The 23859-nt window shown below is 39.2% G+C and overlaps 1 pseudogene; it reads left to right on the top strand.

Annotated features, from left to right (window-relative positions):
• The first annotated feature begins 6053 nt into the window (after nt 1-6053).
• LOC129679184 (60S ribosomal protein L24-like) lies at nt 6054-6530 on the top strand (annotated as a pseudogene).
• Nucleotides 6531-23859: the final 17329 nt, after the last annotated feature.

Genomic DNA, 23859 nt, shown 5'->3' with positions numbered 1-23859 from the left:
TATGTATGTATGTAAATGCATATGCATGCATATATAATTATGGAAATAATGCTTCTTGTAAAGCAGGTATAATGCAATAAAAAAGAAAAAGTCATATGAATTGCCAAGGACCCAAAAAATACATAATACAAGGGTTACATGAGTTCCTGTAAGGCTGGGCAAGTTCCTCAGAGCTTATGCTAACCCTTAACATTCACCAAGGCATTAAAATCAGTCCCCTGTACCAAAACAATAACCTGACATGTCCTTTTTTTTCTCCTAGGGCATAGTGACTATTGGGGAATTTAGCACATTCAAATATAGATACGTCTCTAAATATTAGAAGATCTATTTAATAATAGCTGGAAAGACAGCCATGCTCAGGTGTGTCAGAGTCAGGGGATGCTGATCTCCTTACAAGGTCTTCTCTTTATAATGTTTCTCAAGATGCAGGACCAATGTAAACCTGGGATAACTTAAGTTATTGTCCTTCTAAGTAATCCAAGAAGGCCAGGAGCCATTTACTACAGTGCTGCCATTCTGTTTTCCCAAGAGGGGGAAATCAGTGAACAGACTGAGTAGGTATTTTCTAGACTATTTGGCATCTAAACAGAATTGGGGTGCCTCGCCCCAACCTAGCTGTTGTGTGAAAGAAATAGCAGAGGCTGAAGGTGTAACCAAAGGGTTTCGACTCTTACTTATGAACAAGAACCTGCATCCATGATGTCAGCGATGTGATTAATCATTCTCTAGTCCAGAAAGAAGTTTGTTCATGCTGAAATTTTGATTTATGTGTGCTTCTGCATTATCTCCTAAACCCTAACCACTTGCCAGCATGAACACTGTAATGAGTTTGGCATTTGTGTAGGGCTTTCAACATTAAATAATGAATCCCTCTAGACTACCTTGGTACCACTATATCCTGTGCACATTTTAAGTGGGTAAAATAAAGATAGTACATAACTTCACTCTGGGTACATATTAAGTTATTAGAGTAGGAATAATCCTGTTTGAATATTATACTGTGGAATCACTAAACATGCTTTATAGAATTCTTTATGTGCCATAGATGCAAAGAACACTTAAGAAAAATAGGAGGGCAGGTAGAACTCCAGGGTTTTGCTTTTTATTGTTATTATCTGTTTATTTTAGATGTATTTTTCTCTCATAGAATACATCCGGACTGCAGCCTCCTTTCCCTTCCCTCCTCCTAGTTCCCCAGCTATCTTCCTTCTCTCCCTGATCCACTGCTCCTCCATTTTCTTTCAGAAAAGAGCAAGCCTCCCAGCAATATCAGGCAAACATGGATAACAAGTTGCAATAAGACTAGGCATAAAACTTCATAACAAGGCTGGGTAAGGCAATCCATCGGAGAAAAAGGGTCCCACTAGCTGGTTAAAGAATCAAAGCCACTCCCACTCCCACTATTAGAAGTTCAACAAAAACCCCAAGCTAAACAACCACAGCATGTAAGCAAAAGAGCTAGGTCAGACCCATACAAGATCCCTGATTGCCTCCTTGAGTCTCTGTGAGCCCGTATGAGCCCTGCTTAGTTCATTTTGTGGGATGTTGTCTTGGTGTCCTCAGCCCCTCTGGCTCCTACAATCCTTCCTATCCCTCTTGTGTGGGGTTCCCCTGAGCTCTGTCTAAGGTGTAGCTGTGCATCTCTATATCTGCTCCCATCAGCTGCTGGCAAGAAAGTCCATGTCAGAGAAAGCCCCTCCTCCCTTTACTAGGGTACCCACATGAGGCTCAAGTTGCCCATCAGTTACATCTTTGTAGGGGGCCTAGGTCCAGGTCATGCAAGGTCCTTGATGCTTTAGTCTCAGAAATCCCCGTTTGTCCCTGGTTAGTTGTCTCTGTTGGTCTTCTTTTGGAGCTCCTGTCACCTCCAGGTCCTTTTCTTCCCCACCCTCTCCCCCCTCACAAGACTCCCTATTCCTCACCCAATCTTTGGCTGTGAGTCTCAACACCTGTTTTGAGGTGCTGCTGGGTGGAGCCTCTCAGAGGACAGCTATGCTAGGCTCCTGTCTGTGAGCATAGCAGAGTATCATTAAGAGTGTCAGGGGTTGGTACTCTCCAGTGGGGTGGGTCGCGGGTTGGGCCAAGCATTGGATGGGTCTTCTCTCAGTCTCCGCAGTGTTTCTGTCACTCAATGCTTCCTGTGGAAGCCATTATCAAGAACTCCACCCACCCTCGCTCAGAGTCTCACTGCCTTTTAAGGTGTCATACAGCTTATCTGTGAGTTTGTGAGGTTAAGCTTTATTCTTCAAAATGATAACATAACCAAATGTTAGAATGTGTTCTATTTTGTTCATAAAAGTGTATCATTGAGAATAGAGTAAAAGTTTTCCCTACTATTGTGAACAAGTGCTTTAGAGTTATTCACTATGGTTTTGGTGAATAAATACTAGTAAATACATCCATGTATCTAAAATATTTCAAATTTATGTTTTAATCCAAAATGTTTTAGTGAGAATCTCTGTGAGTGTAACTTTAAAATACACTTTCTTGTAATCTTTTTTCAAGTTGCTAAAGTTCTTGATAATATAGAGAGAAGAGAAAGTTATAGCTAGAAAAGGTAGAATACAGAATCTGAGATTTTTAATAGGAGAAATACAGGAGTGGATTTTATAACTGTGTTGCTGCTGCAATTGTGTGTAATGTCATGTGCTACATAAAATGTGAATCATGTTAGTACATTAATGCATGCATGTATTTTATATGTGTATGTGCATGTGCATATACACAGATATGTATATACTTACCAGATGACATGTTGATCTATACTAACTCATACTTGAGTAGAGTATTTTAGATGTGTTTTTCTGGGAAATACTGGACAAATACAGTGGAATTTTTAAAAAGCCTTAAAAAGAAGAGCAGAGGAGCTAGAGAGATGGCGCCAGAAAATCAAGATGCAGAAAATTTTAAGGAAGGCCATCTAACAAATTAATTTTTCTCAGTAAGTGGGGGCTCCTAGGATAAATAAAGGCAAACCAAAATAAAATAAAACAAACTAGAAAATATTTACTTATTTTTACAATTTATTCACTGTATATCCCAATTGTAGCTCCTTCCCTCAACTCCACCCAGTCCCACCTTTCTCCCTTTCCCCCCTATCTCCTTCCTGTAGTCCACTGAAAGGGGGAGTTCTCCTCTGCCATCTGCCCCTAGCTTATCAGGTCTCATCAGGACTGCCTGGATCCTCTTCTTCTGTGGCATGGCAAAGCCACATCACAGGGTCAAGTGATCAAAGAGCAGACAACCAAGTTCATGATAGAGGCAGCACCTGCTCCCCTTACTCAAGAACCCTATTGGCTACATCTGGGCAAGGGATCTAGGCCCTCTTTATGCATGGTTCTTTGTTAGTGCATTAGTCTCTGCAGGACCCAGATGTTTTAGCTTTGTTGGTCTGCTTGTGGGGATCCTGTCACTTCTGTGTCCTTCTATCCGTCCTTCTTCCATAAGACTACCTGTGCTCTGCCCAAAGCTTGGCTGTGAGTCTCTCAGCATCTTCTTTGATTCCCCGCTGGGTGGAGCCTTTCAGAGTACCCTCTATAGTAGGCTCCCATCTTGTTCCCTGTCTTTCACTGCTTCTGCCCTGTCTTTCACTGCTTCTGGTGCCTAACCTGTTTACTATTCTGAATGAGATTTAAGCATCCTCCCTAGGGTCCTCCTTGTTGTTTAGCTTCTTTAGGTATGTAGATTTTAGTATTGTTATTCTATATTATATGTCTAACAACTGCTTATAAATGAGTATGTAAGCTAATATCCAGAATATATAAAGAACTCAAGAAATCAGACACCAAGAAAGCAGGTAATCTAATTTAAAAATGGGGTGCAAAGCTAAACAGAGAATTCTCAACAAAAGAATATCGAATGGTGGAGAAACAGTTAAAGAAATGCTCAACATCCATAGTCGTTAGGGAAATGCAAATCAAAACGACCCTGAGATTCCATCTTACACAGATCAGAGTGGCTAAGATCAAAAACTCAAGTGACAACACATGCTGGAGAGGATGTGGAGAAAGGGGAACCCTCCTCCATTGCTGGTGGGAGTTGAAACTTCTACAACCACTTTGGAAATCAGTCTCAGAAAATTGGGAATATCATTACTTCAAGATACAGCTGTACCACTCCTAGGAGTATACCCCAAAGATGCCCCACCATTCAACAAGGACATTTACTCAGCTATGTTCATGGAAACTTTGTTTGTAATAGCCAGAATCTGGAAACAATCTAGACGTCTCTCAACAGAGGAATGGATACAGAAATTGTGGCACATTTACTCAATGGAATACTACTCAGCTATTAAGAACAATGAAATCATGAAATTTGCAGGCAAATGGATAGAACTAGAAAATATCACCCTGAGTGAGGTAACCCAGAAACAGAAAGACAAACTAGAAAATTAAAACAAAAATATCGTGACCACTTCCTGCTTTTGGACTATTAGAAGTACTACTTGGATTTGAGGAACCTTTGAGAAGCACTTTTAGAAATGGCCAAAAGAAGCTGTTGTTGAGTAGCGCCGACACTCATGGATTTGATGCATGATCATGGCACAAAGAATTGGAGAAATACCAAGCCTTCCCTTGGGTTGTGTGCATCTATATTGATTACGTCCCTATTGCAAAGCGGAAGCAAGGGAAAAGCTTCTGGAGTAAGCCCATCATCCTTCTATATACTTCAATAGAGGGGAAAACAGTGCAAAATAAAAATTATTTAGGAATTATATATAAACAGCATTTGAGTGAGAAACAGGAGAAAAAAAATGAAAAGTTGCCTGATATCATAAGCATGAAGTATAAGCAAGTTAATTAAAAATACATTTATAAGGTTTAAGCAATAAAAGATTCACTGTTAAGCACTACCAGGTTACTTTAATATTCCAAATTATGTATGTAGTGTTGTTAAAATTTGTTAGCTATAATTTCCAGATATGAAAAGAAAATTAAAATAAAATTTCATAAATACATTTTCACCAGATGAATCCCAGCTAAGAAAATAGTGACAGGGAAGATAGAGGCATTGTCTATAATGGAGTATGAATAGCAACAACCAAAACATAACTGGAAACAATCATAAAATAAAAGAGAAAACCTTGTAGCTGTGAAGAGAATAGTCTAATATGTCTACAGGGAGTAGAGGAAGCATTACTAGATGCAGCAGAGGAGAACTTCTAGAATATTTCAAGGCAACAGTGTACAATCAATGTTGGAGATATCATCTACTATAAAGCATGATCCCAGAAGAAAAGCTGAGCTAGAACAGAGAGAAACTGGGAAATACTGGACAAATACAGTGCAATTTTTAAAAAGCCCTAAAAAGAAGAGCAGAGGAGCTAGAAAGATAGCTCCAGAAGATCTGAATTGAGTTCCGATCACCCATATCTTGTAGGTCACAACTACGTATAAGTTCATTCAGTTCAGAGGATCCAATATGCTCTTCTTCCTGAATGAGGCAGCTGCTCACAAGTGGCATACAGTCACCTAGACGTACAGACACACACATCAAAAAATATATACAATGGTAAGAAAAGGGAGAATCAACCCTGAAGAAGAAAAAAGTGTTAATGACACTACAAAAAATAAAGGATGCCAGAAGTCAATGACATACTTGCTACACAGAGAATAATATTAAATAAGAATGTCGAGCAATCCGCATGCAGGAGAGGAAAATGACTGAAGAAGCACAGGGGACAGAGCACACACAAAAGGTGAGGCACAACCCGTCCTAACGTGACATTTAAAGAAACCTGGCATCCTTTTCAGGTGATGACTCAATGATTTCATTAAGATGAAGCATGATGACACAGCATTCCCATGAGTCACTTCTCAAATATAGATGTAGGCTGGATGGAAAAGGATAGCAACATGCTGTGCAAATACTAATTAATAATTAAATGGGGCTACATTAACATCAAGACTAAGCAGGCTTCAAAGTCAAATATTTTTGATTGACTAAGAAAATATACTATATATTAAGTAAATGAAATTAATCTATGTTGTGTTGCCATAAAAATATAAGAAGAAGCTTTTCTCCGTAGCTCTTCTCTGACCTGCAGGCCAGCAGCTCTCACCATGAAGGTGGAGCTGTGCAGCTTCACGGGGCAGAAGATCTACCTGGACACGGGTGATGCTATGCCAGGACTTACTGGAAGGTTTACCCGTTTCTTAATGCAAAATGTGAGTGCACATTCCTTTCCCAAAGATAGGAAGATAAAGTGGACTGTCCTCTACAGAAGAAAACACAAGAAGGACAGTTGGAGAAATCCAAAAGAAAAGAACCCACCATGCAGTCAAATTCCAGTAGGCCATCACCGGCTCATGTCTTGGTGATATAATGGCCAAGAGGAGTCAAACACCAGAAGTTAGGAAAGCTCAGCAAGAGCAGGCTCTCAGGGCTGCCAAGGAAGCAAAAAGGCAAAGCAGGCCTCAAAGAAGACAGCAATGGCTGTTGCCAAGGGCCCCACAAATGCGGTGCCTAAACAAAATGTTGTGAAGCCTATACAGGTCTCTGCTGCCCAAGTTGGTGGAAAACGCTAACTTAATAGAACAAAGTTTAAAATAAATATCTGTTTCTAACTATAATATATATCATATATTATGTATGCAATATTATGTAATATATAATTTACTAGTATATAATGAAATATATTATATATTATGTATCATATATCATGTCATATATCATATATTATATTATATATGAAGAAACTTAGTAGGAGGCTAAAAATTACTTTTCTTAGCAAATGGTAGCAAAAACAGTTTGTTTAAGACATTAAGAAATTTAAATTATTAGAACCATATCATAGGGTCTAGGGAAATAAATCTGCAGTTAAACAGTACTTTCTGATCTTCTAGATAATCTAATTCAGTTTCTAGCCTCTAACTCCAACTCCAGGAGATCCAGTGCTTTCTCTCTAACGTCAATGGACAGCAGGACACACACACACACACACACACACACACACACACACAAAATCATATCATTAAAAACAGAACCGTATCATAAACTACATATTTAGTCATTTTATCCATATATAAAATGTTACACTCTGTAATAAATATTAGCAAATGTATTAATATATGCACATTTTGTATGCGTGTATGTACATGCAGGTATAGATAACTGTCTACTTTGGTGGTTTGAATAAAACGGCACCTGTAGACTAATGTGTTTGAATGGAGGGTGATACAGAGCGGCACTGTTGAAAGGTGTGGCCTTATTTGAGAAGGTACAGCCTTGTTGGAGGAAGTATGTCACTAGAGGTGGGTTTTGAGGTTTCAAACCTTCAAGCCAGGCTCTGTGTTTCTCTCTTCCTCCTGCCTACTGATTTACCTGTAGAAGTCGTGGCTCTTTCTCCAGCACTATGTCTGCCTGCACGCTGTGATGCTTCCTGTCATGATGAAAGAGGACTTAACCTCTAAAACCGTAAGCCAGGCCCAATTACATGTTTCCCTCTATATGGGTGGTCATGGTCATGGTGCTGCTTCACAGCAGCAGAAACCATAGCTAACCATCTACCAGCTGGAGAATATGTGATACTGTAAGGGGCATGCAGGGTAGGTGCATCTATAGAGCGAATGCTGGGCTATACACAGAACCTTATCTAGCAGAAATGAACGAGAATAAAGTCAATTGAGAGAGACTTCGTCGGGAAAAATGGATCTAGACTAATTTATTCTTATTTGGAGATGTAATTACTTAGGATTTCAAGTAGACATCGTATCAAAGAGGAAAGTAGCAAAAAAAAAAAAAAAGTCTGAATGATGTTGATAATGTAAATTTTAGATTGTGCCAAAACTTGTGGAAGGAAGTAAATATACCCAGAGGACAATTTATATATATATATTTTATGACATAGTTATGCATTTATGTACATAGTTTTAAACTACTTAAACACATTCAATAAACACAAGAAAGAGATATAGAAATGAAAGCTGCAAATCCATCACACGCAATAGAAACTGGGTGAAAAAATCAATGATTGAGGAAAACATAAAATAATGGAAAATTTCAAAAGGGTACAGAAAAGACAACTACTTTGTGTGTGTGTGTGCGTGTACTTGCACATGCATGTCGTGGTGGGAGTGCACACTTATGCATAAGTGTGTGTGCGTGCATGATTGTGAAGAAGTTTGTCAGGAGTCTTTCATCTATAGCTCTTTATATTTTATCGACTGAATCTCAACACTAACCCTAATCCTAACCCTAAACCTTAACTCTAGCCTCTATCAAACCCTAACTTGGACTCATTCTACCCTAACCCTAGATAAAGCATCAATTTTGCCAGACAAGCTCTAGTGATGTCCCTCTCTCTGCTCCCTGCCTCTCCACAAGGCTGGGGCTACAAGCACCTTCCTTCGAGAGTCAAATACTTTCCTGACTGACCAGTAGAAAACAAAAAAGGGAATAAGAAAATGCCAAGATGTCTGTGTGTCCTGACAGATGTTGATGCTGGGTGTCTTCATCTCTTGTCGTTCACCTAACTTGTTTAGAGACTGGCTGCGTCACTGAGTGCATGGGTAGCTAGTCAGTGAGCTTCAGGGATGGGACTATCTCTTCCTACCAGAGAGTGGGGATACAGGCACCTTTCTCCTTGCCAGGCTTGTTAACTGTATTGTTGGCATCTTGACTCTGGTTCTCCTTTTTCTGTGGCAGCATAATTGACTGAGCTATGTCCCCAGCTATCAAAACTGAATATGCCCTTGGATTGGTATAATTATGAGAAAAGCAGGAAGCCCCAAGGAAACATTATTAGGATCTAAGGAGGGGCATATTTTCAGAGTGTAAAAATATTAAAGATTTTGGAATAATATGAATGCCTTTTTAGTAATAAGTATACACATTCAAATAGACAAATTTCTGAGAAAACACAATCATCTAAAATTGACTCCTGAAGGAAGAGAATATATAAAAAAGATACACATAGATATTAAGAAATTAAATCATTAATCAAAAGCATTTCTGGCCCCAGCTGGATTCATTAATAGGTTCTTCCAGACATTCAATGAAGAAATAATTCTATCATCTCAAACTCTGTCTGAGAATAAAAATCTAAAATGAATACTCCCTGACTCATTCTGTGAGGTTATTATCACCCTGACAAAACTTTTACCAGCATATTTCAGGAAAACTTAAGAAACATGGAATTTTGACTTATGAATATAATCACAGAGCTCTTCAACTAAATACTACCAGATTAAATCTAGAAATACAGAAAGAATAATTATTCTCTTGAGCCAAACACTCAAGGAGAGCTCTGTTTTTGTGGGCCCTACCTAGCTACCAGAGTTAGGGTAGTCCACACAAGTTTAAAAGACAATGTCCTGACCAGCCAGACCTCAGCAAAGTGTGAGAAGGTAGGTCCCAAGCCTTCTAAATTCAGAGTTCTAACTGGCTATACATTCAAGGGTCTTCTAAGTGGCAAGGATCCTCTGTCATGCCAATCTGTTGGACATCTCAGTGAAATCAGGAAAGTGTGAAAGTACTGTTCTAGATGTTTTCTAAAGCAAAGGAAAGTTGGGGAGGTGTGGAGAGTTTGACATGTCATTAAATAATCAATGTAATAATAGAAAAGGAAAATATTTTTTCAAGAGAGGCAAACAAGGTCTTCATCTTGATAAATTTAATTTTCATTTGTGATAAATTTCTCAGTAAATCAGAGTCCATTCACAGTCATGCTAGCTCCCTTCCCAAGCCATGCACAGTGCATACAACTGGCCACTAGGCTCTGAACATTCCTCTAGCCCTTTCTCCTCCTCCTTTCCATCATCCCAGACACTGCTCTGCATTAGGTCTTTGTTGTCTGTTATCCAGACCACTACTCTTTTGTTGCCTTCTTTTAATCTTCCTCATCTTCACTTCAGTTTCCTAATTACAAGCATATGAATCTGCTCACATTGTGCACATGAATGAATTATGCCATGTCTATGAAGGAACTAGATCAGGTTAGATTGTATCTCATTTACACTGGTTCCGTTTCTCTATTTTAAGAAACAAAAACACATCTCTAACCTATAAAAAAACAATACAAAACACACACACACACGTATGCATGCACACACACACACAGCAAAGAGAGGAGGGAAAAATCTGAATTTTAGTTTAGGGTTATTTAATTTACCAATATCTCTGAATGACTTTTATTGTGTTCTACTGGATTTCACTATTTAGGTTCATTTATGGCCCATAGGGTAAGAGAATAGTCTATGACAATAAATACACCCACATAGAAATTAAGTTCCCACATGAAGCCATTGTGGTCTGGATTTTTTTTTCTGCCAACTGTTTTAATAGCACATTAATATCATATTTTCTGATGTTTTGGAAGTCAATGCAGTGGGCTTTCCTTACATTATTTCTTAAATTTTCAACATGTACTTAATTAATTTTCGATCTTAATAGAATGCCTATTGCACAAAGTATACATTTTCAAAGCTTTAGCTTTCTTAATTACCTATATCTTTAGTGATGTCAGTATTGCTTTCTAAAGAAGGGAATATTTGACTAACATGGAAAGAGTGAATTTGCTGGAATTTGTTTGTAAAAACAAGTGACACACTGAATCGCCTATGAAGTACACTAAGAAAATTGGGGTTATATTTATTTTTAACTTGAAAATATGAGAATTAATTCACTGAACCCCCATGGGAAGTTACTGTATGCCATAGGTGCCAAATTAGAAATCTCCAGGTTATAAGATCATAAACCCTAGAGGAATATGTATCTGTATGTTTACTTAATATCTAACAGCATGTGAAATTTATTTATTAATATGCCTGCAGGTTTCTCTCTAATCCCACTTCTTAAAGATGCATACACAGAGATAGAAAGCCAGGAGGGGGTGAATTGCCCTGGAACTCTTTCCATCTAAGCTGAAAAATATGGTTATAATGGGAAAAGTAAAAGTTGTTCTCTTTCTGACCTTGAGCATTTATGCAGGTCCAAAGTCAAACATATGTTTGAATTCAAAGCCTTTATCTCTTATGATATCTTCCTTGCAAAAACTTCGTCCAGTGTAAGTCAGCACTCTTTGATTAAAATTTGCCCATAGGCTCATTTTTATCAACCCTTCAATTACGGCTTATTTATATTTCTCTATTTCTTTGGAATGTTCTACTTTGAAAGAGATATAGTGGTGACTTTTTTTTTTTTAAATGCATGGCATAAAGCAAAATTACTTGTAAATTGGAAGCTACTAAATATTTGCTAAATAAATTTAATTTGAAGTAAATTATACTTATACTTGTGAAAACTTAAAGCTGGTAAAACTAATTGTAAGGATGATGGTATTAAAAGATAAAGCAAACAGGTTTTAATTGTTACAGAAATAAGTTTCAGAATGGATTTTCATAAGGTATTTTTATTTTACAAATGAAACTATGTTACATGATTGTATTAAAGCATGTTTACCTGGTATAATTTTTGTCTGAATAAAATAAAGTGAAAATTGAAGAAATTGTCTCAATAATTAAAACAAACCTACATTTGTTTCAATTTTCTATTGATTAGAATATAACTATTGATTTGGCTAGAAATGTCTAGTGATTGCTTGGGTGTCATATTTCATTTAGATGTGTGACTTAGCTGCACTCAAAGGCTGAGGCTGTAAAGCGGTGGTGAATGCACAAGAATGCATCAGAGACTTGAATAGTGCCTCATATGCATGCTAGAAGTGCTACTTACATCTATCATTTCCTTTAGTGCAAAGAAAAGATGACTAAGGACACCGAGAAGAGGGGGGCTAATCCAATTCCCCAATTCAGATTTTATTATAACTATAAAAGCATATTCTATAATATTTTGTTTGTGGGTTTTACCAATATCTAAATGTCCTCCCTCTAACAAGGCTTTGTTCTAAAACAAAGAAAAGGGTCTGGAGTGGTGGTGCCTGTATTTAATCCCAGCACTAGTGAGCAGAGGCAGATGAAGCTCTGTAAATTCAAGCCAGTCTGGCCTACAAAGCAAGTTTCAGGAAAGCCAGAGCTGTTACACAGAGAAATTGTGTCCCGAAAAACCAACCAACCAACCAACCAAACAAACAAACAAACTAACAAACAAACAATAAATAGACACATAAAATAAAATAAAGCAAAGATTGTGACATTTAAGTTTTTTGCTTAGTAGGGGGCTTGCTATTTATCTGATGTTGAGAGGCCCAAGCAGACATTTAGTGTACAAGTGTCCAGGGAACAAACAAACAAACAAAAAATCCCATTCACCTTAAGTGATGTAGAAGCTTGAAAATAAGAGTTGGGATTTTCCATTCGGTGATTAGAGAAAGGACTAACACTATATAAGGGAAGGTCATCTCTGGGTAGAATAGATTATTTATTGGTCAGGATGAACCAATAACGTCAAAGAGCTATTTCGGGTTGTTAGTGAGGTACAGGGGTAAAATATGGGGGGTGGGGAAACTTAAAAGCAGGGAAGTTCAGGTTATTAAGAGTTTTCAACTTCACAGCCAAGATTTTGCTATTCTTTGTAGGCAATAAGGTTTTATTTTTAGGGAAGATTCAGGAACTATTATGCCTACTAGAGGAGAGGAGAGCACCGAGACTATAACTTTTAATTTTTAATTTTTTAATATTAGTTACAGTTTATTAACTTTGTAACCCAGCTGTACCTCCCTCCCTCTTTCCCTCCCAATTCCACCCTCCCTCCCTCATCTCCTCCCTGCCCCTTTCCAAGTCCACTGATAGGGAAGGACCTCCTCCCCTTTCATCTGACCCTGGTTTATCAGGTATCTTGAGGACTGGTTGAAAAGTCCTCCTCTGTGCCCTAGCAGGGCTGCTCCTCCCTCTGGGGGTGGGAGGGAGGTCAAAGAGCCAGCCATTGAGTTCTTGTCAGAAATAGTCCCTGATCCCTTTATTAGGGTACCTACATGGATACTGAGACTATAACTTTTTTCTTTTTTTTTTAACTTTTATTAATTACACTTTATTCACTTTGTATCACCCCATAAACCTCGCTCTCCTCCCCTTCCAATCCCGCCTTCCCTCCCCCTTCTTCGCACATGCCCCTCCCCAAATCCACTGATAGGGGAGGTCCCCCTCTCCTTCCTTCTGATCTTAGTCTATCAGATCTCATCAGGACTGGCTGCATTGTCATCTTTTGTGGCCTGGAAAGGCTGCTCTCCCATCAGGGAAAGGTGATCAAAGAAAATTTGAACACAGGGGTCTTTCCAGAGTCTCATACTCCAACCATGTACCGTGCATGGAGATAGCCTAGAACCCCTGCACAGATGTAGCCCATCTGTGTTCAGCGTCCAAGTGACTTCCATAGCAATGGGAAGAGGGACTGCCTCTGACTATAACCTTTTGAGCAGTACTTTCCAAGGGTCTCACAATATCCATACTGAATGTGAACATTTGTATGGCCACTGGACAAAAGGGGCCATGGTATTCTCTGCTGCGTGTGACTAGCCTGCTCCTCCCTGTTCACTAATATGATTTGTCTTACTTGCACCTCAGTGCCACAGCCTAGTGCCAGGTCTCCAAGAAAAGAAGAAGAAGAAGAAGAAGAAGAAGGAGGAGGAGGAGGAGGAGGAGGAGGAGGAGGAGGAGGAGGAGGAGGAGGAAGAAGAAAATAAAAGCCAAAACAAAAGAAAGGGAAGTACAGAGAAAAACAGCAATAGAGCTGTTTAGCATAATAAACCATAGAGGAAGAATATGTTGGCTAATTCTTATTGTTACCCTTTTTGGATTAAGGAGACCAAGAGAGCCAAAAAATCTGGGCTCAGGGGGTCTTGCAGAGACTGATGAATCAACCAAAGACAGTGCATGGAGAGGACCTAGACCCCCTGCTCAGATGTAGCCCATGGACTGCTCACTCTCCATGGGGGTTTCTTAGCAAGGAGAGCAGGGCTGTCTCTGACATGAACTCAGTGGCTGGCTCTTTGATTGCCTCCCCCTGGCAAGGTGGCTTATTTAGGCCACAGATAAAGATGATCTAAATAGTCCTAATGAGACCTGATAGGCTATGGTCAGACAGTAGGGGAGAAGAACCTCTTCTCTTAGTGCATTAGGGGTGGGACAATGGGGAAGAAGAAGGAGAGAGGTTAGGACCAGGAGATGAGGGAAGCGCTACAGCCAGGATACAAAGTGAATAAATTGTAATAAATAATAATAATAATAATAATAATAATAAATCTTGTAATTATAATTTTAAAAACAAAAATTAAGATTGTCTATAATATAATTTATCAGATTGCATTGAGCATAAACTATGTATGACATTTGCTTTACAGAAACATATATTTAATATCATTAAATAAAACCAGAAGATAAAAAAATGAAACAACTAGGAAAGAAATGTATTTGTAAGGGTCTGTGAGTATTTTTTCCAGAGAAGGGCCACTAAGGAAGATCTACCCTGAACTTGAGTGACAGGATCCCATGGACTTGATTCCAAACTGTGTAAAAGGAGGAAGCCAGCTGAGTGGCAGGATTCCTCCTTTTAGATTTCTGGTTTTTTGAGATGTCCATGAACAGCTGCCTCTAGCTCCTGCCATACAGTCTTTGCAAATTTATCCTGCCTTCTCAAATGTCTTCAAAATAAACATCTGCTCCCATGTGATGCATCTTTTTAGGTATTTGGGAATATCAAAGTAAAAGGCTGACAATAAGTATAAGTTTTGTAAACAGGTGAAACAAAAGGACTTGGCTGCTATTGAAATTTAAGTTTCGATGAAATTAAGAAGTGGGGTAGTCTAATGGGTAGACAAGCTCTGTCCCTTACACCTGCTTGAAAACAGAGTGACACTTACAGGAATATGGGAGTGATACACAGTTCACTGTGTTATAGAAAAGGAGAAGAATGAGTTGGAAGGGGTGCAAGCAAAGTCCTTCGGGAAGTTGAAAATCTACCTGGGTGTTTATATAACAGAGACAAAGACCCAAATGAGTATGTAATAAATTGGGGCAAACACTTGATAAGAGACGGTAGGTTCGAAAACTTAACGAACAAAAGGAAGCAACTGGTAAAGTAGAATATGGGTAATGAGAGAACATGGAGAGGGAATCATCTTGGCACACTAAAGAATGGCCTTCTCCTTCAGTAGAGAAAACTGAGGAGGGTCTTGATGTAGCAAAAGGGAGAGTTCAAAGAGTGATGGAGAAATGCAAGTATGTTATCTCCCAATAGCTTGTGTTTTCTTTGTGAAACGGAATGTGAGAATGACAGTGATCACTCAACAACTCCTAGTGGAGGAAAAGGACAGGTGACAAGGTAGCAGGAGGGCAGGGTCAGCTGAGTCTATCAATCATGTTCCCCACGCTTTATCCAGCATTGGGATAAGTGCTGCAGGGGATATAAAATATGCATGATGTGATGCCTGCCTTCAACAGGAAACACAAACAATCACTTACAAAGATAAGAAGATCTTTATGCATTGAATGATTTGCTGAGAATTGTAACAATGGTACCGTGGAAGGATGGGGTGGTAGAAGAGCCACACAGTTCATGCAGTATTTGGATAAGGAGAGGAACAGACTGTCAGGGGCAGCAGAGGTTGGCATGAGGACGGCTCAGTCCCAGCTTGGTGGGAGATGATCAGATTGCAAAGGAAGTGAATGATGAGAGAAAGAAGGCAATGTGACTGGATAAATAGGAAGGAAGCAGAGTACAGTGTCTGCAGGAAGCATGGAGATGCATGAAGATTAATTAGGTATTTACATGCAGAATGGAGGGAAGCGTGGAGATAATAGAGGCTAAAATATAATAAGGCAGGAAACCGCTGCAGCAAAGCAGATGTGGAGCTATGCAAGAGGGATGCCAGTCCCAGAATGAGGAGAAAGGGATGAGTCTGAGAGATTCTGAAGGAAGATTTGCTAAACTGCTGTGACAGATTGGATATTGATGGAGAAGAAGGGAAGAGTCAACTGTGCTTTTAAGGTTTCCTTCTGGAAGACAGAAAAAAAAAAGATAGTTCTGCCAAAATGAAACATCTGGGAAAGCAGGGCATTTGGGGTCTTTGAAAGTGGGGTCTGCAGTGAAAACAGTGAGGAAGTAGAAGTGTGGAGAACTTTGAATCTAGAGAGAAGAAAGCAGAGAGGTTAGTCGTTTAGATTATGATCAAGAAGTCATAATGAAACCTTGGGATAAGATCACGTTCACTGAGAAAAGGCAATGTAGAAATAGTGAGGAAATTGGAGCTCGTGTCCCCAGGAGCATTTTGTGAGAAACCTATAGCAGAAAGGGAGCTTGGTAAGGAGGCTAAGACAGGGTTGGAGGGACCAAGGTGTTCAGAAGCAGGAGAGGATTCACTTCACTGAGCAGTGGATTTACTATTAATGTTATGCACAGTAGGAACTTTTATAAAATCCAAATGTGGGCAGAGTGCGGAGAATCTTATGAAAGGAGGGGGAGATAGAAAGACTTGGCGAGGACAGAAGCTCCACAAGGAGGGCAACAGAACCAAAATATCTGGGCACAGGGGTCTTTTCTGAGACTGATTCTCCAACCAAGGACCATTCATGGATATAACGTAGTCACCTAGAACCTTTGCTCAGATGTAGCCCATGGTAGCTCAGCGTCCAAGTGGGTTCCCTAGTAAGGGGAACAGGGACTGTCTCTGACATGAACTCAGTGGCTGGCTCTTTGACCACTCCCCCTCTCCAATCAGGGAGCAGCCTTGCCAGGCCACATAGGAGGACAATGCAGCCAGTCCTGATGAGACCTGATAAGCTAGGGTCAGTTGGGAAGGGAAGAGGTCCTCCCCTATCAGTGGACTTGGAGAGGGGCATGGGAGGAGATGAGGGAAGGGGAGTAGGTTTGGGAGGGAATGCGGGAGGGAGCTACAGCAAATAAACTGTAATTAATATAAAAATTTAATTAAAAATAAAGTAAAATCCAAATGAGTTTAACCAACTTTTGTATTCAGTTTTAAATAAATGAAATGCATGGAACAGAACAAAGGTTTTAGGTGACGATCCTTGGCTACTTCTAAAGGAGAGTGTGTAAGAACTTCTAACAGACTCAAAGAAGAAACCACTTTAGTGAACACTGCTGACATTAAATGCATTCGCTGAAGTCTTTTGCTTTTGCCCTCCATAGTCATTATTAGGAACGTCATTTCATGCTTTGTGTATGTGTTTTGTGTGTGCATGTGTGCTCAAGAATATGTGGGCACACTCTCCTGTGTATTTGTGTATCCCTGTATTCATACACGAATAGATTTCAGTGTCCCAAGTAGTATTTTGAGATGTTTAATGATAAAGTAAAATAATAATAATAATACTCTTTTCTTGAAGTTCGGCAATTAAAACTACAAAAATATCCCATGGCTGCTTTTAAGTAAACTACTTAAACTGCTTTTAAGAAAACTACAAAAATACCCCATGGCTGCTTTTAAGGGTCATTTGAAAGCAGGATATTAATAACTCCCAATATGCTATGAGAACTGGCTATGAATTTATAGGCCTCTTAAAGTTTGGATCTCTTTTCTTGCCATGTGGGTTTGTTACTCAGCCTCTCTCAACTTCATTTTGCTCCTGTCAAAAAATTCTGTGATGTTTTTTGGGGTGAGCCAAGAGTAAGAATGGCACCAGTTTGTCTTCAATTCCCATCTCAACAAGTCATTAGAAAATCATGGGCCTAGTTACATAGAAATTTAATTTCATGTTGCATAACCAACAAAATAAATAAACAAACAGAAACAAAACAAAACCCCAAATCTTTATTGTGAGTCCCAATTCTTACTGGAGGTAGAATATGAAGTAACACTCTTGTGAATGCAGTAGCTTTGTTTTCCCTGAAATTTTAGTTTAGCCCTAAGTCAACGCATGATTCCCCTTTCCTCACCTTTTCTATCATGTAGAGTTGAGGAGGAGCTCAGTGATGATTCTTAGCTTCTGGAGCAATGGGATAGCTTAGCAGATGGTTCAGCTTCTGGTCATTTGTACATCACCAGCATCATTTGAGATCCTGGACAACTTGGCTTTTCCTGCAGGTACTGTCCACTGCATACACATGCTCCCTTGGGAAACACTTTATACTTGGAAGACCATGGTCCTTTATCTTTTATGTGCAAATTCTCTTCTAATTAAGAATGTCTTCTCATTTAACAAACTACTTCCCCATTTGCCGTTTTAGGGATATGTAGCTCCTTTGGTAACATTCTGAGATTTAGGGCTATTTGGAGTGTGGCCATGGGACCCTTGGGGCTTGACACTTCAGATACCTTCAGTCCTATTCTACTCTTCAGGTTTCCTAGCAGACACTTCTCCTCCCAGAGATGTTGTCCTTCCATAGAACAGGTATTTTTTTTTTTTTTTTGCTCTTTAACTTCTTTATTTCTTTTTTTTTTATTAATTACACTTTATTCATTTTGTATCCCCCCATGAGCCCCTCCCTCCTCCCTTGCCGATCCCACCCTTCCTCCCCTTTCTGAATGCATGCCACTCCCCAAGTCCACTGATAGGGGAGGTTCTCCTCTTCTTTCTGATCTTAGTCTATCAGTTCTCATCAAAAGTGGCTGCATTGTCCTCTACTGTGGCCTGATAAGGCTGCTCCCCCCCTCAGGGGGAAGTGATCAATGAGCAGGCCAACCAGATTAGGTCAGAGGCAGTCCCTCTTCCCATTACTAGGTAACCCACTTGGACACTGAAATGCCATGGGCTACACCTGTGCAGGGTTTCCAGGTCATCTCCACAAATAGTCCTTGGTTGGAGTATGAGTCTCTGGGAAGTTCCCTGTGTTCAAATTATCTTGTTCTGTTGCTCTCCTTGTGGAGTTCCCATCCCCTCAAGCTCTTACTATTTCCCACTTCTTACATAAAATTCCATTCACTCTGCCCATTAGTTGGCTATCAGGCTCAGCATCTGCTTTGACAGTCTATACTGCAGAAGCTTTCAGAGGCCCTCTGTGGCAGGTTTCAAGGTTGTTTCCTGTTTTCTTCTGGCTTTCAGAGGCCCTCTGTAGCAGGTTCCTAGGTTGTTTCCTGTTTTCTTTTTCTTCTGATGTCCGTCCTCTTTGCCTTTCAGGATGGGGATTGAACATTTTAGTTAGGGTCCTCTCTTTTGCTTAGTTTGTTTAGATGTACAGATTTTAGTGGATTTCTTCTATGTTGTATGTTTATATGAGTGAGTATATACCATGTGTGTCTTTTTGCTTCTGGGACAACTCACTCAGGATGATCCTTTCCAGGTCCCACCATTTACCTGCAAATTTCATGATTTCCTTATTTTTCATTGCTGAGTAACACTCCATTGTATAGATGTACCACAGTTTCTGCATCCATTCTTCAGTTGAGGGGCATCTGGGTTGTTTCCAGCTTCTGGCTATGACAAATAAAGCTGTTACAAACATTGTTGAGCAAATGTACTTTTTGTGTACTTGCACCTCTTTTGGGTATATGCCTAGGAGTGGTATGGCTGGATCTTGAGGAAGTGCTACTCCTAGTTGTCTGAGAAAGCACCAGATTGATTTCCAGAGTGGTTGTACCAGTTTACATTCCCACCAGCAGTGGAGAAGGGTTCCCATTTCTCTACAACCTCTCCAGCATGTGTTGTCCCTTCAGTTTTTCATCTTGGCCATTCTGATGGGTGTAAGGTGAAATCTCAGGGTTGTTTTGATTTGCATTTCCCTAATGGCTAATGAGGTTGAGCATTTCTTTAAGTGCTTCTCTGCCATTCGATATTCCTCTACAGATAATTCTCTCTTTAGCTCTGTTCCCCATTTTTTAAGTGGATTACTTGATTTATTGCTTTTCAGCTGGTTTAGTTCTTTATATATATTGGATATGAGTCCTTCCTCAGATAAAGGGTTGGTGATGATTCTTTTCCAATCTGTAGGCAGTCGCTTTGTTTTCATGACGGTGTCCTTTGCTTTACAGAAGCTTTTCAATTTCATGAGGTCCCATTTATTGATTGTTGCTCTTAGAGCCTGTGCTGTTGGTGTTCTGTTCAGGAAGTTTTCTCCTGTACCAATGAGTTCTAGGGTATTCCCCACTTTTTTTTCTAGCCGATTTAATGTGTCTGGTTTTATGTTGAGGTCTTTGATCAACTTGGACTTCAGTTTTGTGCAGGGCGATAAGTATGGATCTATTTTCATTTTTCTACATGTAGACATCCAGTTGGACCAGCACCATTTGTTGAAGATGCTATCTTTTTTCCATTGTATGGTTTTGGCATCTTTGTCAAAAATCAGGTGTCCATAAGTGTGTGGGTTTATTTCTGGGTCTTCTGTTCGATTCCATTGATCCACCATTCTGTTTCTATGCCAGTACCATGCAGTTTTTATAACTGTTGCTCTATAGTACAGCTTGAGATCAGGGATGGAGATACCTCCAGAAGATCTTTTATTGTAGAGGATTGTTTTAGCAATTCTCGATTTCTTGTTATTCCATACGAAGTTGAGAATTTTTCTTTCCAGGTCTGTAAAGAATTGTGTTGGCAATTTGATGGGGATTACATTGAATCTGTAGATTGCTTTTGGTAAGATGGCCATTTTTACTATGTTAATCTTGCCAAGCCATGAGCATGGGAGATCTTTCCATCTTCTCATATCTTCCTCTAATTCTTTCTTGAGAGACTTGAAATTTTTTTCATACAAGTCTTTGACTTGCTTGGTTAGGGTTACACCAAGGTACTTTATGTCATTTGTGGCTATTGTGAATGGTGTTGTTTCTCTAATTTCTTTCTCAGCCCTTTTGTCTTTTGTATACAGGAGTGCTACTGATTTTTTTGAGTTAATTTTGTATCCAGCCACTTTGCTGAAGGTGTTTATCAGCTGTAGGAGTTCCCTGGTAGAGTTTTTGGGGTCACTCATGTATAGTATCATATCATCTGCAAATAGTGATAATTTGACTTCTTCCTTTCCCATCTGTATCCCCTTGATCTCCTTCAACTGTCTTATTGCTCTAGCAAGGACTTCCAGCACTATGTTGAAGAGATATGGAGAGAGTGGGCAGCCTTGTCTTGTCCCTGATTTCAGTGGGATTGCTTTAAGTTTCTCTCCGTTCAGTTTGAGGTTGGCTATAGGCTTGCTGTATATCGCCATTACTATGTTTAGATATGTGTCTTGTATCCCTGATCTCTCCAGTACTTTAAACATGAATGGATGTTGCATTTTGTCAAATGCTTTTTCAGCATTTGAAATTATCATGGGAGATTATCATGTGGTTTTTTTCTTTCAGTTTGTTAATATGGTGGATCACATTGATGGATTTCCGTATATTGAACCACCCCTGCATAGCTGGGATGAAGCCTACTTGGTCATAGAGGATAATATCATTGATGTGTTCTTGGATTCGGTTTGCAAGTATTTTGTTAAGTATTTTTGCATCAATGTTCATAAGGAGATTGGCCTGAAATTCTCTTTCTTTGTTGAGTCTTTGTGAGGTTTAGGTACCAAGGTGATTGTGGCTTCAAAGAATGAGTTTGGTAATGTTCCTTCTGTTTCTATTTTGTGGAATAGTTTGAAGAGAATTGGAGTTAGCTCTTCTTTGAAGGTCTGGTAGAATTCTGCGCTGAAGCCATCTGGTCCTGGGCTTTTTTTGGATGGGAGACTTTTGATGACTGCTTCTATTTCTTTGGGGGATATAGGACTATTTAATTGATTTACCTGGTCCTGATTCAGCTTTGGTAAGTCAAATCGATCAAGAAAATTGTCCATTTCATTTAGATTTTCAAATTTTGTGGCATATAGACTTTTTAAGTAAGTCCTAATGGTTGTTTGGATTTTTCCTCAGTGTCTGTAGTTATGTCCCCCTTTTCATTTCTGATTTTGTTGATTTGGGTGGTGTCTTTCTGCCTTTTAGTTAGCTTGGCTAAGGGTTTGTCGATCTTGTTGATTTTCTCAAAGTACCAGCTCTTGGTTTCATTGATTATTTGAATTGTTTTATTTGTTTCTAATTGATTGATTTCAGCCCTGAGTTTGATTATTTCCAGCCGTCTTCTCCTTTTTGGTGTGTCTGCTTCTTCTTTTTCTAGGGTTTTTAAGTGGGCCATTAAGTTGCTTGAATGAGCTGTCTCGAATTTCTTCTTGAAGGCACTTAGTGCTTCCTCTTAGCACTGCTTTCATTGTGTCCCACAAGTTTGGGTATGTTGTGTCTTCATTTTCATTGAGTTCTAGAAAGGCTTTAATTTCTTTCTTTATTTCTTCCCTGACCCAGCTGTCATTTAGTAACAAGTTGTTCAGTTTCCATGTGTGTGTATATGCTTTTTGCTATTTCTGTTGTTGTTGAAGTCCAGCTTTATTCCATGGTGATCAGACAGGATACAAGGGATTATTTCAGTCTTCTTGTATCTGTTGAGGCTTGCTTTGTGACCAACTATATGGTCTATTTTGGAGAAGGTTCCATGAGGTGCTGAGAAGAAGGTAAATTCTTTTGTGTTTGGGTGTAAAGTTCTGTAAATGTCTGTGAGGTCCATTTGATCCATGACCTCTGTCAGAGATATTGTTTCTTTGTTTAATTTCTGTTTTGCTGACCTGTCCTTTGTTGAGAGTGGGGTGTTGATGTCTCCCACTATTAATGTGTGGGGATCTATATGTGGTTTAAATTTTATCAATGTTTCTTTTACAAATGTGGGTGCTCTTGTATTTGGGGCATAGATGTTCAGGATTGTGATGTCTTCCTGGTGGAATTTTCCCTTGATGAGTATGAAGTGTCCTTCCTCATCTCTTTTTATTAATTTTGGTTGAAAGTCTATTTTATCAGATATTAGAATGGCTACTCCTGCTTGTTTTTTGGGTCCATTTGCTTGGAAAGTCGTCTTCCAACCTTTTACCCTCAGGTAATGTCTATCTTTGTGCCTTAGGTGTGTTTCTTGTATGCAACAGATTGCTGGGTTTTGTTTACGTATCCATTCTGTTAATCTATGTCTTTTTACTGGTGAGTTGAGTCCATTGATGTTGAGAAAGATTAATGACCAGTGGCTGTTAGATCCTTTGATTTTGATGTTGGCTGTGTTCATAAGGTTGTGTTCTTGGTTTCTTTTTGTTTTGCTGTAGTAAGGTTAATTATTTCCTGTGTTTTCTTGACAGAAGCTAATTTTCTTGGGTTGTATTTTCCCTTCCAGTGTCTTCTGTAATGCTGGATTTGTGTGTAGGTATTGTGGAAATTTCTTTTGTCATTGAATATCTTGTTTTCTCTGTCTATGAGGACTGAGAGTTTTGCAGGGTATAGTAGCCTGGGTTGACATCTTTGTTCTCTTAGGGTCTGCATGATATCTGTCCAGGCCCTTCTGGCTTTCATAGTTTCTGTTGAAAAGTCAGGTGTGATTCTAATGGGTTTGCCATTATATGTTACTTGGCCTTTTTCCCTTGCAGCTTTTAGTATTTTTTCTTTGTTCTGTATACTTACTGTTTTGATTATTATGTGGCGGGAGGATTTTTTTTTCTGGTCAAATTTGTTGGGTGTTTTGTAGGCCTCATGTATCCTTATTGGCTTCTCCTTTAACTTGGGGAAATTTTCTTTAATGATTTTGTTGAAAATATTTTCTGGGCCTTGGAGAAGGGAGTCTTCTTTTTCCTCTATTCCTATTATTCTTAGGTTTTGTCTTTTCATATTGTCTTGGATTTCTTGGACGGTCTGTGTCAGGAATTTTTTGGATTTAACATTTTCTTTGACAGATACAACGATTTCTTCCATTGTATCTTCTACACCTGAGATTCTTTCTTCCATTTCTTATATTCTGATGGTTATGCTTACATCTGTAGTTCCTGTTTTCTTCCCTAAATTCTTCCTCTCCATTATTTCCTCCATTTGTGTTTTCTTTAATTTTTCTAGTTCTATCTTCACGTCTTGAGTTGTTTTGTTTACTTCCTTCACCTGTCTGCTTGTATTTTCCTCTTTTTCTTTTAGTTCCTTCAACTCTGTCTCTTTTATTTCTTTCAGTGATTTAATTATTTCTTCCCTGAAGGCCA

The sequence above is a fragment of the Psammomys obesus genome, unplaced genomic scaffold, assembly GCF_907164565.1.
Source record: "Psammomys obesus unplaced genomic scaffold, mPsaObe1.curated_primary_1811, whole genome shotgun sequence".
In the NCBI taxonomy this organism is placed as follows: domain Eukaryota; kingdom Metazoa; phylum Chordata; class Mammalia; order Rodentia; family Muridae; genus Psammomys; species Psammomys obesus.
This window is presented reverse-complemented; position numbering and strand designations above follow the sequence as displayed.